Source organism: Argopecten irradians, unplaced genomic scaffold (genome assembly GCF_041381155.1).
Source record: "Argopecten irradians isolate NY unplaced genomic scaffold, Ai_NY scaffold_0186, whole genome shotgun sequence".
Lineage (NCBI taxonomy): Eukaryota > Metazoa > Mollusca > Bivalvia > Pectinida > Pectinidae > Argopecten > Argopecten irradians.
In genome coordinates this window covers 63289-69288 of record NW_027187653.1, presented here as the reverse complement: position 1 = coordinate 69288, position 6000 = coordinate 63289, and the positions used below count along the sequence as shown (strand labels likewise).

The following is a 6000-nucleotide window of genomic DNA, read 5'->3' as shown; positions in this document are numbered from 1 at the left end:
AGTTGTCACAAAACAAACTTTTTGAACTGGTTTTAATTGTTTACGATGAAAGCTAATATACTTTATTCTAAAATGATAAGCCAGTAAAAATTACGAGCTTACCAGAATTCGAACCTAGAATCTTCTGATCCGTAGTCAGACGCATTATCCATTGCGCTGCGCCACAAGCCCCATTACCATTGGGCAACACGGGCTTATAAAATGAGGCTTGTTTCAATGTTTAACTTAAATTGGTCATATCATCTTTTTTCAATTATCATTTTATTATTTGATATCAGTAATGTTTATATTACACTACATTTAGACCTCACACGTATTTAAGTTTCTTCTGTGTGGTGTTTTATGTGTATTATGATTCGTGTCTCGTCAATATATTTTGTGAGTTAGGTCTCTATGTACAAGAAAACATAATGAAATCATTTAAACAAGACATACTGCTGCTATCGGAGACGATCATTACAGAGACTAAGTAGTGATCACTGGTAATGGAACTAACTGTAAATAGTCTACTATGAGCTAGTCTAAAATGATAACCCAGGTAAAATAAACGAGCTTGCCAGGATTCGAACCTGGAATCTTCTGATCCGTAGTCAGACGCGTTATCCATTGCGCTACAAACCCTATTCCAACGTAATGAGAGGAGCTGAACATAAGATTGTTTAAATGTTTACTGACACTATAATGTCCAATTGTCCTTGTTTACTCTTTTATATTACCGATTTTGATATCTTAATAAATTTAGACCTCAAACGTATTCAGAGTTCCTCCGTCTGATTTTTAAGTGTATTACGAATCGTATGTCGTCGATACTTTTACCTCCTGAAACTTTTTGTGATATCTCTCTATGTACAAAACAAACGTATGACATACAAAATATCCTACGAGAGAATAGATTGTGTATATGTTGTGATTTAAATGAACTTGAAGATGAATATCACTTTCTATTACAATGTCCATTTTATGTTGATTTACGCCAAAAGTATATTAAGAAATATTATTACAGAAGACCAAGTGTTTTTAAATAAGTTAAATTATTAAGCGTTAACGACGTTAAAGAATTACAAAATACTGGTTAATTTATTCATTCTGCTTTTAAGAAAAGGTCAGAAAAGTTAAAAAGTTGAGACATTTGGCTGGAAATTTATATCTATTTATATAATAAGATTTATTGTGTAACAAATAAATCAATTTATTAAAGGAGCAAGAATTTCATTCAGTTTCGATGGAATGTTAAGTTGTGCAGGTTTGGGGCCATAATATTCGTTACAGCCGGTGTGTGTCATTTCTACCGGAAGTAGTAGCATTTAGTATAACGCGTTCTCTCTCAGTAAGCATGCGCGGTGAACACTTCCTTCTTCGTCGCGGCTTGAACAAATCTGCAAGGAAAAATTTTCAAGCAAGGTTTTCGTAAGTATTGTTGGTAAGGTATCAAGTTATCGTTGCAATTTTTACATACTTTAGAAACCTGATGATACTAAGATGATTGTCTAGCGGTCTCGGAGTTCGATGTTTTGAGTCAAGTGTGATTACGCTGGATTTTTGATTTCGGGTGCCGGAGACCGCATGGAGTAGCGATGTGAATCAATGGCCGACTAAACGGCCTCTCTTGTAACAAAGTTATTAACGTGTTTTTAGTAATTAGTATAATAAATAGCTATCAAATACAATTTTAATAAAAAACGAATATTTCATCAAAGATAATTATGCTTGATTACGAACCACATTTAAAAAAATTATATTGTCTATTATTGTTTTGGGATCTGAATAGGCATAAATAATGTGGTGTCTATGGCACGGATAATGTATTGAATTATATGTGTTTTTATGAGATCTACAGATAATCAGCATGCCCAGGGCGAAAGGTATTAACCCACGGTCAAAGAGGGCGAGGCCATACCGTTCAACAGTGTCGGTACCATCTACCATAGAGGAACCATTGACGACACACCTGTACCTCATCATGCAAGCCTTTCCGGAGATCAACCCGACCAGGTTCCAATTGCAAGCTCAAGGAGGTTATCACATGCAGCCTAGCTGACCCCAACACCCTCGCCAGCTCCAGCACCGGAACAAGTCCAGAACACAGTCTCTGGAGATCTAGGTATGGATCTTGCTGATTTTGATTCCCCCCTTTCTACGGTTAGTGTATCATCATGTCTAGGTGAGAATATTCATCAAACACTGAAAGAAAAGATCTGGAAAAATTAATACATAGAATTAGGGGCCTTACTTGATCCAGAATCACTGTCAGCTGATAGGCAGAATTTGGTATTAGGAAATGGGGTATTACAAGTCAAATCTACCCAAAGCAAACGAAAAATTAACAATATAGAAGAGTGGACAAGGACATATGCAAATGCCCAGAAAGACACCAAGAGTTCCTCAAATATATGAGTATTGTTAGGTTTGCAGCTGAGCATTTTGAGGGTGTTGGTTGGAGGAATTATGATATTCAGTTTCGGTTAAAACAAGTGCGCACTCCTATGCGGTCTTCTGAATTATGGCAGCTTTTGGTGTCTGGTGCACCGAGGAGTATTCAAACACCTAACCCTTCCCTTAGTAGCAAATGTTACAGCTTCAATTATCAAGGGCAGTGTAGGAGAAATAATTGCCAATATCTACACACCTGCATCAAGTGTAATGGTGCTCATCCAGCATGTCGCTGTGGGTTTAATGCAAATCCGCAACATCAGAATAGTAGTCCAGGGAATTTTAGGTTCCAAGGGCAAGGCATAAGGGGGAATAATCCAAATTTTCGTTATTACAACCCCACAGATTCACAGGGCAAGATCAGCAGCAAGGCAATACCAGACCCAAAGGTCAAAATATGGGACCTAGGGGCAACCCCAATTAGGTTACACCCTCTTAAGGTTCACTTGGAGAATTACCCATTGAGGGTTGAGGGTGCAGAGTTAGCAAAAGGTTTTGAATTTGGTTTTCGCTTAGAATATTTAGGAACCCGTATTGTACTAATCAAATCAGCAGTAGACCACCAAGCAGCTTTAGCTGAGAAAATTGAATCGGAGGTTAGGTTAGGAAGAGTAGCAGGTCCTTTCGTTGACAAGCCTTTAAATAACTTGCGCCTTTCCCCGGTGGGTGTTGTTCCTAAAAAGTCTGGAGAATGGAGAATGATAACTCACTTATCTTATCCAGAGAACTATAGTGTTAATGATTTCATTGATTTTGACAAAGCATCTGTCAAATTTACTTCATTTGATAAAGCAGTAGAAATGATACAAAAACTGGGAAAGGGGGCCTTGTTAGAAAAAAAGGATATAAAATCTGCTTTTAGGTTACTCCCAATTCACCCTGGTGATTTCGATCTTTTGGGTTTTCGTTTTAAGGGACAGTATTATATAGATAAATATTTGCCTATGGGCTGTAGCATTTCTTGTGCATTGTTTGAAAAGTTCTCTTCTTTTTTGGAATGGTTAGTGTGTGAAAAATCTAAATCAAAATGTATAGAGCATTATTTGGATGATTTTCTTTTTGCTGGCAGGAAAGACACAACAAATTGCCTAGAATCTATGAACACTTTTGATCAGGTGTGTAATGAGTTGGGTGTTCCATTAGCTCCAGACAAATGTGAGGGTCCTACAACTTGTTTGACATTTTTAGGTCTAGATATTGATACAGAGGAGATGTTAATCAAGGTTCCATTAGAAAAAATAGTGTCGCTAGTAAACGTAATCGAGAGTTTTTTGAACAGGTCAAAAGTCAGTTTAAAAGATATGCAGTCTTTGACAGGAAAGGTAGCATTTTGTACAAGAGCAATTCCTGGTGCTCGAGCTTTTTGTAGGAGACTTTACGAGTCCATGTCATGTGCATCTAAACCTTTTCACTACATTAGGCTCACTCTGGCTTTGAAGGAGGACTTGGAAGTGCTATTGCAGTTTTTCTCCTCATTTAATGGGGTGTGTTTTATACCAGACAAGGATTGGACAACAACAAACACAACATTGGAGTTGTATACAGATAGTGCAGGTAACCCAGACTTGGGGTGTGCTGCAATATATCAAAATCAGTGGGTTTGTTTGCAATGGCCTTTTGCTTGGAGAAAATTTGATTTGATCCGAGACATCACTTTTCTAGAGCTTGTTCCAATTACACTAGCAATGGTCATTTGGGGGGGAACAGTTTAAGAATAAGAAGGTGATTTTCCATTGTGATAATCAAGCACTGGTAGAAATACTGAACAAAAAGACTTCTAAGTCAAACAGGGTGATGAAATTGATTCGGCCTCTAGTATTAACATCCTTGAAGAGTAACATTCAGTTTAAATCTATTCATGTTCAGGGGCTACACAATTCTATTGCTGATGCACTGTCGCGATTTCACTTTCAGAAGCTTCGAAAACTGGCGCCACATGCCGAGGCATATCCTTGTGTAATTCATCAGGAGTTCTGGAGAATTTTCGATCTGAATTCCATTGTTTAATTAACTCATCTATTTCAAGTAACACCAGGTCAACTTATGACAATGCGCTGAATGCATTTAATCAGTTTAGGAAAACTGTTAATTATCCATTAGTTTGGCCTCCACCAGTGCATCATATCATAAATTTTGTACTACACCTGTCAAGCACCAATACAGCATGCTCAACAGTTAAGACTAACTTGGGAGGTTTGAGTTTTTTTTCATGAAGCTTAGCAATAGTACTGACCATACAAGCAATTTCATTGTGAGAAAACTGGTTATAGGTATGCAAAGGCGTAGAGGGTCCAAGGATTGTCGTGCCCCAATAACCGTAGAAATGTTGATGTCTTTCCCAAACTCTCTTAAATATGTCTGTTCGTCAATTTTTGAAGCAAAACTTTTTTCAGCTGCCTTTTTGTTAGCCTTTCATGGTCTACTCAGAGTAGGGGAACTTGCAGTAACTAGGTTCAATAGATCAAAAGTGGTGCAGTTTAATGATGTCGAGCTGTCTGGTACCCATATTCAATTAACCCTTAAATATTCCAAAACTGATCAGATGGGTCATTCAGTCACTCTATCAATACCTAGAGCAGCTTCTGCTGTTATTTGTCCAGTGCAGGCTTTGGCAAGGTATATGATTGTACGTCCAAAAATTCAGGGTTCACTTTTCATCCACATGGACCACTCGCCTCTCTCCCGCTACCAATTTAGTTCAGTACTAAAGAAATCGTTGGAGTTTGGGGGGTTTATTTGTAGCAATATCAAAACTCATTCCTTCAGAATAGGGGGGGGGGCTACTCGGGCAGCTATGGTAGGTTATAGTGAGCAAGAAATCCAGAATATGGGAAGGTGGAAATCATTAGCTTATAAAAGTTATGTTAGACCATCTAGGATAACTCTTCCAAGGTTGCAATAAAAAAACAAAACAAAACAAAACTTGCATTCACACAAGTGTAAAGTTTTTTCAGGGAGGAAGGTCAAAGTATTTTTGGTTGGCTCCTAAATAGTAAGGAGAGCATATTATAACTCTTTGCAACCGACCAGGAGGGAGTCAGCTCTGTCTGGATAGTCGTGGATATAACTTGTATTGGCGGGGACAGGGTGGCATGACTCTTGATAATCTAGCCTTTCATGTGGAAGAATTACAGAAGTTGCATGGCACACCTGATGTACTATTCATACATTGTGGAGGTAATGATATTGGTCAAGGTGGTACTCTGTTTGAAATATGTGAGCTAGTTAAAGGAACTTTGAGGTTCATAAAAGAATCTTTGCCAGACACCCTGTTAATATGGTCGCAGATTTTACCACGTTACAATTGGAGGAGTGAATTTAATTTGGACTGTAATAATATAGCCAGGTTAAGGGTAAACCGAGCTGCTGCCAATACCACCTTGCACGAGCTTGGCGGGTGTTATGTAACATACCCTGAAATTTCTTTGAGTTCTCCAGAAATGTTTTTGCCTGATGGAGTACATTTAAGTGATTTGGGAAACAATATTTTCTTAAACTATATCCAAGGGGCTATAGATAAACTTACTTATATGGGGACAGGTATTTACCCCTGAGTTAGAAATAGGGCAA

At 38.0% G+C, this 6000-nt stretch overlaps 1 non-coding gene and 1 pseudogene across 1 annotated transcript; one reads left to right on the top strand and one right to left on the bottom strand.

The window, feature by feature from the left end:
- Positions 1-548: 548 nt before the first annotated feature.
- Positions 549-621, bottom strand: Trnar-acg (transfer RNA arginine (anticodon ACG)). Its single transcript has one exon. It is a non-coding gene; the product is annotated as a tRNA-Arg (tRNA).
- Positions 622-3527: 2906 nt separating this feature from the next.
- Positions 3528-4546, top strand: LOC138312012 (uncharacterized; annotated as a pseudogene).
- Positions 4547-6000: the final 1454 nt, after the last annotated feature.